Source organism: Toxorhynchites rutilus, chromosome 2 (genome assembly GCF_029784135.1).
Source record: "Toxorhynchites rutilus septentrionalis strain SRP chromosome 2, ASM2978413v1, whole genome shotgun sequence".
In the NCBI taxonomy this organism is placed as follows: Eukaryota; Metazoa; Arthropoda; class Insecta; order Diptera; family Culicidae; genus Toxorhynchites; species Toxorhynchites rutilus.
The window spans coordinates 237,418,245-237,430,846 of NC_073745.1; positions in this window are offsets into that span (position 1 = coordinate 237,418,245).

The following is a 12,602-nucleotide window of genomic DNA, read 5'->3' on the forward strand; positions in this document are numbered from 1 at the left end:
TCCATTTTGTTGCTGTTGTTGTTTCTCTGGTGGAAAATGTCAAGATCACGATTTCTTCTTATGCTCGGTGCCAAACTTTTGAGTTGATAAGTCGAAAGTCATTAAAAAGCTATAAAAGTCACTTTTGTTTCGGTTGTTTTTTTCTATATTGACCATGTGGGAATGTGGATCGCAGCGAAAATGAATGACACCGGAAAATTAATGTCAGGATGGACTTTCTTCGTGCGATTACCACCGGACAAACCGATCAACTTGAGTTCAATTCAGTCTCGATTGTTTCTTAAAGGATATTGAAACTCCTGGTAGTATTAAACTCGCAATTTATTTTAGTTCCTGAATTTAATAGGAATATATACAGAGTCTTTTATATTCTCATGCAAATTCAAACTTCGTTAACATAACAGTTCGACTGAAAAGTTTATAAAGTAACACGGTAAAACCATTTTTTTTTGCAAAATTAAATTTTATTATTCAGCACAATTGCGGTACCGCGATTATAGCGATCTTGCAATTTTTCGATACCATTTTTATAGTACTCTTTCGGATTATCCAAAATAGGCCTCTGTTTCGGTAATCACTTAATCATCGGTCTCAAATTTATTGCCAGCGAGTCACTGGGGACCAGATCTGGAGAATACGGTGGATGCGGAAGCAATTCGAAGTCCAATGCATGCATTTTTGCCATCGTTTTCATTGATTTGTGATTTTTCCATTTTTTTCACAATAACAAAAGTTGCTTCACTCTCAGTGCTACAACTCACGAACCAATCGACCGATTGCTGTCAAATTTCGACACGTATCCATTGAAAGATGGTGCTTTGTGATAGTCAAGTAAATTTTTGCAAGAGGCGCCATCTAGACGTCAACCTTTTGAACTTTTCAGCCGAACTGTTATATCCCTTGAGGTGACCTTATACTTTTGGCTGTAACTTTCCATCGAAATCAAATATCAAAAAATTATTTTAAGAACAACATTTCTGAGGGCTTAACAAAAAACAATACAAAAAAATGGATTTTTTCGATTTTCCAGACCAGGATCCCTTCTTAAAGTTATTTCATAAAAACGTGTTTTCAGATTTGGCAACCTTATTGAAATACGTAACCCTACGTCAAAATGTCACAATCAAACTGTCAGCATTGTGACACCTTTCCTTTGACACTACTGAAAATTCGATTGGTAACCGTTCCTGAGATCCAAGGTTACTTTTTGTTATTTCATTATAGAAGATGGCGGTCCTAATCCGACCCTCCTTGGATCTCGGGAATGTCGCTACCTACCGAACTTGTCAATACCTCAACTTCACTCAAAGTTATTGATATTTCTTCTAAAAAAATATGCCCTCTTCAATTGCTTCCCTTTCATTCTGGAGCAAACATAAAAAATGTTTGTTGACGGAATTTGAAAGAACACATTTCACTCTATATAATATGTGATTTTCCAAGATATGTTATTTTTTGTATTTGAGTAAAATAAAATTGAAGTCTTGAATTTTTGGGTGAAAATCCATCAATATCTTTGAGCAGGATTAAGAAATTGACAAATTCTGCATCACAAAATGTTGGTATTGATAAGTTTTAAAAGTGGTACGAAGACAATTTTGAAAAACAATTTTTGAAATATAAAAGTTAGAGTAATAAAACCGTTTTTTTTCATGCAACTCAGTTGAAAACAACTTTGTGGGAGATATTTATTCTTTAGCCAAAACAGTTTTCGCAAAGTTGTTATATATGACAGAGCGCTCAGTTTTATGTTACAAAAATAGTGTGACCAAAATCGTCGATGAAATAAAAAAATCTAACTTTCTTATCTTTATAGATAGAGATAAACATAGTTGTTCGACAATATTGCTTTGAGTGCAGTTGAGATATCGACAAGTTTTTGCTCCATTTGCTTGATTAGTTTTCGGATGATGCAGAAATTTGTGTTTCATTTGTATGCCAGCTCCCCCTTAGAGAAGGCGGTGGAGTATCTAACCACCGTGAAAATATTTATTGCGCCCTGAATACTCCACATACCAAATTTGGTTTCGTTTGCTTGAATAATTCTCGAGTAATGCAGAAATTTGTGTTTCATTTGTACGGCAGCCCCCCCCCTTAGAGAGGGGGTGGAGTATCTAACCACCGTAAAAAACACCATAGAATAATTTATTGCACCCTAAAACCTCCACATGCCAAATTTCGTTTCGTTTACTTGATTAGTTCTTGAGTAATACAAAAATTTGTGTTCCATTTGCATGGCAGCCCCCCTCAGAGAGAAGGGAGAGGTCTCAAACTGTCATGAAAACCTTCCCCAGCCCCAAAAACCCCCACATACCAGTTTTCAAGTTGATCGGTTCAGTAGTTTCCGAGTCCATAAAAATCAGACAGACAGAAATCCATTTTTATATATATATACTAGCTGACCCGGCGAACTTCATCCCGCCTAAAATAGATTTTTGATTTGAAAACATTCGAACATTTACATTTTCGTACTAAGCACGATCATGAGTTCAATCCTAGAACTATTCATTAATAGGACTTTTTATTGACCGTTTTAGAATTTTCTCTTTCTCTAACAATTTATCACCATATTTCCCTGATAATCCCTCACAATTTTCGCTTCACACCTACGCAACATGAATAACTATTCCGTTAACTCGAATTTCAATGGGACTAACAACGCCTTCAACGATGTTACTTCAGGACATATGTGAATTCAATTTTTCGAATTTTTCCATTTTAGTGTTCCATTTTAATTTATATAAAACAGGGATGACCAAACTTGGCAGCACTGCGAGCTGCTTGTAATTAGGAAGATCTAAAATATAGGATTGTGTTCTTCCACCTGAAAATCCATAACGATTTTCGAACCAAAATAAATTTAAAATGGAATGAAAACATCAAATGGAATAACAACGCTTATAACAATGTAATTGTAAAACATAAGGAAATTCAATTTTCCGGGTTTTTCCCATTTTCCTTCGAAGTTTTACAAAAAAAAATCATATTTTTTCTCCTCAACATTCATTTATGGACAGAGACAAATACAAAAAAATAAAGGCGGCTCAGATCGGACGATTCCTCCCTCGAGATTTGCGCTTAGCATCACATTTGTTGAATCTTTTTTCATGTATATGGATATGAAATCATTATTAAATTGCACGTTGGTCACACATATTGGAGAGCTTGTCACTCAGAATACATCCAAGGCGTGTTGCTTGGCATAAACATCTCAACAAAAATGACGCAAGTAATACTACGTTGAGACGGTGAACGTTAGTGCCATTGAAGAAGACGATGGAGAGTGTCTTATGAACGGGGTGTGTCTCATCGCCGACTCCAGATTGTTATTTCATTTTAAAATTCCACATTATCCATAATTTCTCGCGTTGCAGTGCAGTCACTTTCCATGATTCCAGCAACGTCTTCAATAACATGAGCATTGGATCTACTCACATGCTCTCTAGTTGGTGTTGGTGTGCAATCCGAGCATGTTTGATTCGATGAATTTCAATAATTCATTGTGCTCATTAAATAAGGCTTCCTACTCGCCGGTGATACATCAGGCTTTAGGCTAATTAAGGTTACTTGGGCATGTGTGGATGGAAGTTCGATGAAGCAGACGTAGCGTTTTCGTTTAACAAAGTAAATAAATTCGTATTGCTCGAGAAACGAACGGCGAAAAAATATTTTATTTAGATATTGTGAATTTAAATATAATATTTAAATCATAATGGAAAAATAGGGAATGGGGGTTAGAGAGTGAAAATTTGTGGTTTTATGTATGTTTTGAGGTCAAATTTTCAAAAATTATACAAAAAAAAATATTCAGAAAAAACCTTTTTTCTCTATATAGCACCACACTAATTGGTATTAAATATACGGTAATCGGTATCTTAGCGGTATGGTTTACGACCTATTCTCATGCCTATCAATTTTTTTGCGCATAACTCATTGTAATCGGTCCAGCTGTTTCGAAGGAGTTCGACCACGAACATCGTGACACGATAATTTTATATATATAGATATATATATGGGTGAGAATAAATGACGAACGGAAAACGAATATGTTCTTATTTTTGACTTCCGGTTTGCTGATAATGGCTCTCAATGATCAACAATGATGGAAAACCCCTACCATATGGGTATTGGGTGAAAAGGTTATTACAGCGGAAATCAAATGTCGTATTCCGATGCCATTTCGGAAACGAAGATGGTAGCTTATGGTTCATTGTAAACGGCCCTAATGGACCGGAAATGAAGTTAGGGGAATTGAGTTAGACGAAGAAAGTGTTAAAGCGAAACGAAGAAATTGTTAGAGCGAAATAGCCGTAGTAAAAGAAAATAAACGGAAACGGAATCGCGGAGGCGATCTGGTACGTAGTGGTAACGTCCGTACCTCTCACGTTAAAGGTCACGAGTTCAATTCTCACTCTCGACATTCTTCCAAAAAAAATGGACTATAATATAGAAAAAAAAATCGGAAATGGGAACTGACGGGGAAACGAAAACGGAAACAAAAGCAACGTCTACGCTCAATTCTAAACGCTAAACACTCAATGCCAAACGCTCAACGCTCAATTCTAAATGCCCACCACTCAACGCTCAATGCTAAACGCTCATCGCTCTAAGCAAAACGCTCAATGCCTAACGCTCACCGCTCAACCCTCAACAATCAAAGGGTCGGCTTAGGGGACTTTTTTAAATTAACAAAAACATATTCACAAAACAATATTCAAATATTTTCGTAGTCTAAGAGCCCCCGCACACCACAGACTTTTTTTCAGCCGACAGTTTGGTCGGACCGGCCTACTGGTGCAAAAACCGACCCAATTGAATCGGTGTAACGCGCGCACATGCATACCTCTCCATACTGATTAAGAAGCCGACCGAACTATCGGTCGACAAGTCAGTCTGCAGTCTACGGGGGTCAGTCTGCAGTCTACGGGGGCTCTAATGATGATGATGTTGAATTAAAGAGGCTTTAAACTTTTCAGTTCATTCGCCTCTAAGAGGGGGCTCTAATAGTTTGCTTTCGGCTTTATATAGGGGAAGGGGGTCCTGAATCGACACCTCTCCTTCCCCTGGATCACGGTAATTGTGTTACCTACTAAATTTTTAGTACACCCTAACTAGCGTTGGCAGAAAACATTTCATCGTTGGCAGAAAAGATGCCATTTCCTGTGCATGAGAGTCAAATGCGCAAATAATGAGCTGTTTTAAAAGCTTAAAAATGGTACGTATGTATTCGAGCAGACATCTCTTTCTATTTTCTTTTCTCTTTTCATTTGGGATTGTGCAAAAAAAAAGTCCATACGACCGTCAATGGGGATCGAACCAAGGGCGGCTGGAATGCAAAGTTACTTTACGCGACCACGCTATCCATATAACTGCCAGCGCTATTACAAAGAAGCGTGATAATATTACACCTCATCATAAAATGAAGTTGGAAGGTGTTTTCTAAGACGATAAAGAAGAACATGAACGTGAATATATCTTTCTCTGTCTAGGCCGTGTATTTGACAAACTATACGAAAAGCTTTCATATGCTCTCATTTAAATGTGTCTCCTGTTTCGCTCGCTCTTATTGGCTCTAGCATATATATATAAATGATATACATGTATTGGGGAGTAGAACATTTTATGATAATTTCAGCTCATTTAATGTAATAAATCGGGATGCCAGAACATGTGCTCAAAATTAACTTTGGGTGTAGTGTCAAATAGAAAAGGATAAATTTATGACATGTACGGAAAGTGAGTTAAAGGTTCTTTTAGATGCCGAAAATTAACAAAACTACGCAAATTTGATTGCTTATAATCTGTTCATCAACACCAGCTATATAAATTGAATTCAATTTGTGAATGTGCTATTTTACTACCGTTATTTCGCTGAACTTGAAGTAACCAACTTTGACTCTAAAATGGTATCGGAATACGATATTCGATTTCCGCTGTTAAAGCCCTTTCACCCAATACTCGTGCCATAGGGGTTTTTCATCGTTACTTGTTGTAGCGTATTCAATGCAGTGACTGTAAAACTGCTGACATATTCCCGCTGCGCGATTCCAAAGCTACCTTAATGCAGCTTACCCAGCGAGATAATCCAAATTCCCCCCGTGGTCGCGATGCAGACTGCCTTCATTGCAGTGATGCAGCGGGGATTTTCCATTCGCATGGAAACTTTACACTCCGTTGTGGCGGATTGAGGGACTTCTTGCTTTGGAGACAAAACACAACACACACTTAAACTTGAACTATGTACATTTTATTTATCTTAACTTTACTATACATGAAATATAATACATAATAAGACCACTTAAATTGTCTTTTGCTGTTTTCCTTCAGATTCTACTTTAATTTGCTGTTGCTCTTAACGCTTTGCTGTCTTCAATCGAACTGTGTGCTGTCCTTGTAAAGCACAAACTATCCTCCAGTTCGTTGGTGGAGCATGTTCGATCCTGTTTGCGGGAGAGCAGAGAATTGCGCTTTAGGGTGTGGTGTCGGGGTTTCTCTCTTCAGTGCGCTTGCGACTGAACACTTGTCATTTCGAGCCAGTTTTAATAAATCGGAAGTCAAAAATAGAATATATTGAACTTCCGTTTACCGGTCAAAATAACACATTTATATTGGTGGTGCACATCATTTTTGGCCAAGTGGGAGGAAATTCGTTGCGAAAAATAGAGAGTCGATCCAGGACCATTATTTTTGAATGTGTCGAAAAGGGGACTTCTTTAGCCCATTAGTGCCCAGCGCATGAAATTTAATACTATATGAAAGTAAATGGTTAAGTGCATTTTAAATGATACCACATGACAATTTAAGAGTGTTTTTTTTTGTCAGTGTCATTTTTGTTGTTTTGTTGTGTATTGAAGTTTGCAAAGTTCGAGTTTAATGGAGTCGCAAAAGTAAACATAAATTTATCAAAGTTTTACCTCTTAAAGGATTCTAAAGTGCTGCGACACAACACTACTAGACGAGTGTAAAAAATGATATCTAGCAAAAAAAAACCGAAGAAAATTATGAAACCGCAAAAAATCTATGTTCACTTTTGAGCGTATGAAATTTCATACGCTGTACAACTACGGTATATTTTTTTTCTCAATAGGATATATCAGCTTCCCGATAATCCGAATTATCTGATTGATTTGGACGAAGACTTTCGAAAATCTAGAAAATTGACTCTGGATGGCCCTTCCGGTTTTGGCAAACAAGTGGATGTCGAGAGCAACATTGAACGAGGACAATCACAAGAATGCTCCTCGGGCAGCAGCAAGAAGCGGAGAGCCACCAACTGGGAAAAAATGACCTTAAATTCGGATGCAGATGCAGCCGTTGTTCTTGAAGGACATTCACCTGATCTCAGTGATCTCTGTTCGAAACATAAATGGTCTACCATTCAAATGTTCCATTACCTATTTGACGCAGATTTCGTCGGACTAATCACCACAGAGACAAATAAGTACGCACTGCTAAAAGGAGATACAAGATTCCGTGTGACCGTACCGGAAATGCACAAATTTCTATGAATTGAACCGTGGAACAATTATGCGTAGAACGGCAGTACACGAAAGTGCTAATGAACCATGGAAATGGTTGTTGATGTTGAATTTTATGAAATAAAACCGTTTTGTTCGATATTCAAATGATCTCCATTTTTGATACTGTATCGGCTCAGCGTATGAAATTTCATGGACTAGAAAGTTTCATGCCATTTGGATCGAGTTCTTGTACACCTGGGCAGTAATGGGTTAACACTCATGAACACCGACCAGTGGAAAACATAGCTAAAGAGTTATAGTGTACATTTCAATGTCGTAGTCGCCAAAAAACAAGAATTTTATGTGATGAATGGCTGTTGCAAATTAGGGGGTCGGGTCAGGGCCACCTCACCTTGATTCTTGGAAAATAATCAACTATAGACGCTCTTGCTTTATTTTCACTTGACAGAACACAACAAAACTTAATCCAATGGAGGCTGAATTGGATTATTGCTAAAATATATGAAAAATATAACAGATGAACTAATTTTATTTCGAACTTGTGCATAGTTAGAAACTATAAGATTTTCTTATCGAAATATTGAATCTAATCAAAATGGATATCGATACGGAGTTCCTTATAGCCCGGGGAAGATGTGTTATGTGTCAATCTAATTAATTTATGAGATACAAAACCAATCATTGAAATTGATTCAAGTCTCTACGTAGAACATGATAGTTTAGGATTAGAAATTATAATGAGTATTGATAATGTAACAATTTTACAGTCGCTATAAATCAATTTAGGCTCATGGTAGCCTAGTCGCATAGGAATATTGAACGAAGACTGAAAACATCTTAACTTTGAAGAATCATAGCTTAAAAACAACAAAAATATCACATCTCTGATTTTTTTATATGTTATGTTAAAGGGCCTGAACTTCCAACAAAACACATTAAAAAACATAGCGCCCTCTTTCTCTGAACCAGGGTTTCTCAAAGTGGTCGATATCCGAACCCCCTGGGGTCGATTTCGGTTTCCCAGGGGTCGACAGAAACGAAACTTGATTTTGGGGTCGACGGGGTCTGAATATCGACCCCTATCAAGTAACACAAGTTCTTATTTGAAATATTTAAGATGCTCCATAAGTTGTGTTACGTGAACCACCCTGTTATAAGAATGACTAAGGATGCCACATTTGATCCTGTAAAATTTTCTAAAAAAATCTTCGTATCTGTATTTCTAGCAAAAAAAACTGTATCAAAAAACTAACGAAAAAATGATAAGAAAGGTTTATTTTCATTTTGAATTTATTGTTCATATCTATGGTTTGCTTAAGTCGTATCAATACAACAAATTAAATCATAAAAAAAGTTTTCTCATAATAAATTGTAGATGTTTACACATGGTTTTGTTGCACTTTCCTTTTCTTAATTTTTTCGTCAATTTCATTCTTGACGCTCCTCCTTGCGCCGATACATAATACTTTGCTTTCAAAATAGAATCCATTTCAGAACATTGTTTTGTTGGCATTGTGAAGCGAGAATATTCACTCAACACACGCTGATGACTGTGGAATTATCAAAAAGTGTCCCAAAACACCCTTAGTAGGAATGGAGAATTGAGGTGCCATATCTACATATCTTCATGACTCAACGATAAAAAAAAACAAAGTTTATTAGTAAGATGGCAGACAGAGAAAATGAACTGAAATTAATTTAACATTTAAATTTGAATTTGAAAAAATATTTTTACATTCTGTATCTTTGCAGAAAATCTGTAATTCTGTATAAACAGATTCTGTATCTGAAATTTGACCAAAAATCTCAACAAGAAGATGAGTGTACAAAAAGTACACGATAAAAAATTCGGCAAGTAAAAAAACGAGAACAGGTTCGTGCAAGATAATATGTTTGACCGTAAGATTCCTTCAGGCATGTTCAACATTTCTCTGTATTTTAAACATATACGCGATTTAACACGAAGGAAGTCATCATCAAATTCATGTCCAAACATACTCCAGATATTTTACTGTATAACAAGCTTGCCCTTAGGTTGCAAGTTCATATGCTTTCTGAAATACGTTGGAGCTCGAATTATAATGTCCTCAACTTCTAATTTAATTCAAGAGATGACAAGGCTAAATGAAGTGAACTAGAATAAAGTGATTGAAAATGAATTTACAAAATGCTTGGTCATCTTTGTGCATGGCGTAACAATTTTTTTAAAAATTATTTCTGGAAACTTGAGATGGGTCGCGAAGAGGGAAAAATCTTACGAATCGTTCATTCTGAGAGTCGCTTAGGATTTGGTACTTCTGGTACGATTTGCGATTAAGTGCTCCTCTAATTTACGTCATCGGCTAGAAAAAAACGGCTGAACGTATCAACAGAAACGTTCACAGATGTTCAAGGAATACATTAGGCCAAAAATTTGCCTGCAATCATTAGAATTTACTGCAATAATTGCGGAATTACAGTGGATTTTGTAAAGCACTCTAAAAATCCTGTTTTTGACACTTTTTTGAAATCGATGCAAAAAATTTGCTATATGAGAAAAACGACGAAATCTTTACTCGGTTACTTCTACACGCATGACCACCTGGAGGGTATTGCTTAGCAAGATTTTCAGCTTTTTTGAATTTGTGTTTCAGCTGCAGGGTGACGATTTCAACAAGTTTGAAACAATATCAATAGTATCGGCCCTTCTGACAAAACTTTCAAAACAAAATTTAAGCAGAAGAGAATATTCACAGTTTCCGCATTTGTCAAAATTGTCACAAAAGCTTCAAGATCATGTTATATTATCATATGTCACTCACTTGGAAGCATTACACCAGGATTTTACTAAAATGTTTTTAGATCTTCAAAATTTTCAAATTCCTCAATTGGTAATTAGTGCCGTGAAAATTTAATCTCAGTCGAGAGAAATCGACGAAAATGACAAAGAATACCATTCGTCCTCTAAGAAAACATTACTCGATCGTTTGAAATTCGCACAATCTCCTCAACTGAGATCCGAAAGGGTTCATTGTCAAACGAAAGATATTCCTTTTCATTTGAATGTGATGAATGTATTGAGTCGAACGAAAACAAATAATTCATTTCGGCTCGGCACAGAGCAGGCGATGGAAGAGCTTTTCTGATGCCTCCTTCCTCATGTGTTAGCATTACACTCTCACAGTGATGCGAGAAGCGTAAGAATGAAAGAAATAAGAAATCACTCTCGCCAGCTGTTTCTCTGCTTCTCTCGGAAAACAAATCATGGCATCGTCGAGTGTCAATTGAGTCTCGGTCACTAGTTCAATTGATAGGGACCACCTAAATCTCAAATAACAGCATGACAAGCGGATTTAATGAAAGTGCGGTTATTCAATCGAATGGAAGGGATACAGTGAGAAAAAATTCGTATGAATGAAATATGTCCACTCGTCAAAGCAGCTAATGAGCCCGCGATATTCGTATGAAGAGAAGTGCTGTCAAGCCTGACTGATGGTAAGTGTTCGTTCGAATTCGAATGAATGAATTGATTATTTTCAGCACTGTTGGTAATAAATCAGCACTATATCACATCCATGGAATGAGCCAAGGTCATAATGCAAGAAAATATTATTTTCATCAGCACAGATGAGGCAGGACTACAACCAAGTTTGTCATATGTTCTAGCTATAACGAAACATTGAAAAACAGTATTCTGCGATGTGAGACATTGATGAAAAAAAACTTCTCGTTTCTTGATCATCATACTTTGTCGAAAAAGGCTAAAAAAAAATCAAAAATCAACAAACGCGTAGACTTAAGGCTTTTACTAACCAATATTGAACCGTATTTTGATATTCTGGTAGTTGTGGATGGATCGGTTTGCGATTTGAAAGTGTTTATAGATTGTGAGTAATTTGTATTAATAATCATTTATTACACTTGATATTTACTGAATTTTATCTCTATTTATTTTGTTGAATATGATGAGAAAATAATTTTTCTTCTGCATTTTTTTTTTGATTCTTTATTTGAGAGGCTTTCAGCCTCCTGGGCTGGTTCGCCTATTTTTCTTCTGTATTATAATGACTTTCAATACTTTTGGCTGGTTTGTCGCATTACTTCCATTTTTTGGAAGAATGTCGGGAGTGTGAGTTGAACTCGTGACCTTTTGCGTGAGAGTTGCGGATGTTACCACTACGCCAGATCGTCTCCGTGAGAATATAATGTCAAGTTTATTCAATTAACCCACTGTAATGTTTTCAAATTGATAATTATTCAGTAAGAAAAAAACTAAAGATAGGATTTTCGAAGGAATTTGACTATGGGGGTCTAAGGTATGACTTAATTCTGTAAAAGGGGTCACTTGCCAAAAACAGTTTGAGAACCTCTGCTCTAAACCATATAAACTATAGGAAACAAATACAATCAATTGTTACGAAAACGAAATCTTTTTTTTTTTTTTGCAAGAGTAGTATTGTAGTAGTATTGATGTAGTAGAAGACTAGCTAATGAGTTTCAATTTGATATCGATTATCTGAATTGTTCCAGTAGTTTTATAAAAAAAGGCGTTTTTGTAAAAAAAAAGAAAACAAAAATTCGGATCATCCTAAAATGAAAATGGGCATCCTAATGAAAAAAATACAAAGAGATGAATCTAATGTTTTGCGATAAGGAACGAAAATACTAATTTTTACAGAAACCTGAGAGCCACTATATCTGTTTGGCATGGAATGGCTGTGTACAAGGAATGTTATATTCAAAATTGTCATGGTAAATTAGTTTTCAAAAACGAAATTTTGTTGTACAAGTTTATTTGCGTCGCGTATCGCAATGAACGTTCGCGGAAAATTTTGTAACAAGTCCATTATACTTTTGAGTCAGTAGCCGATAGACCCAGAAGAAGTCACATTCGGAAGATAGAAACACGAGCAGATGGAAAAATCGTTCTGGCGATATGTCGCAATTTGTTTCCTTGAATCAATGCGCCCATTACATACTCTGTGTAATTATGGCGGCGGTGTTGACATAAACTCAGCTACAGGCGATAATATATTTGTTCCTACCTGCACCGATTATATAGTTTTTCCATCAGCACAACAATGTGTGCGTGTGTTGAAAAGAATACAGAAACACTCACAACCAGGCGGCATGAATATCCAC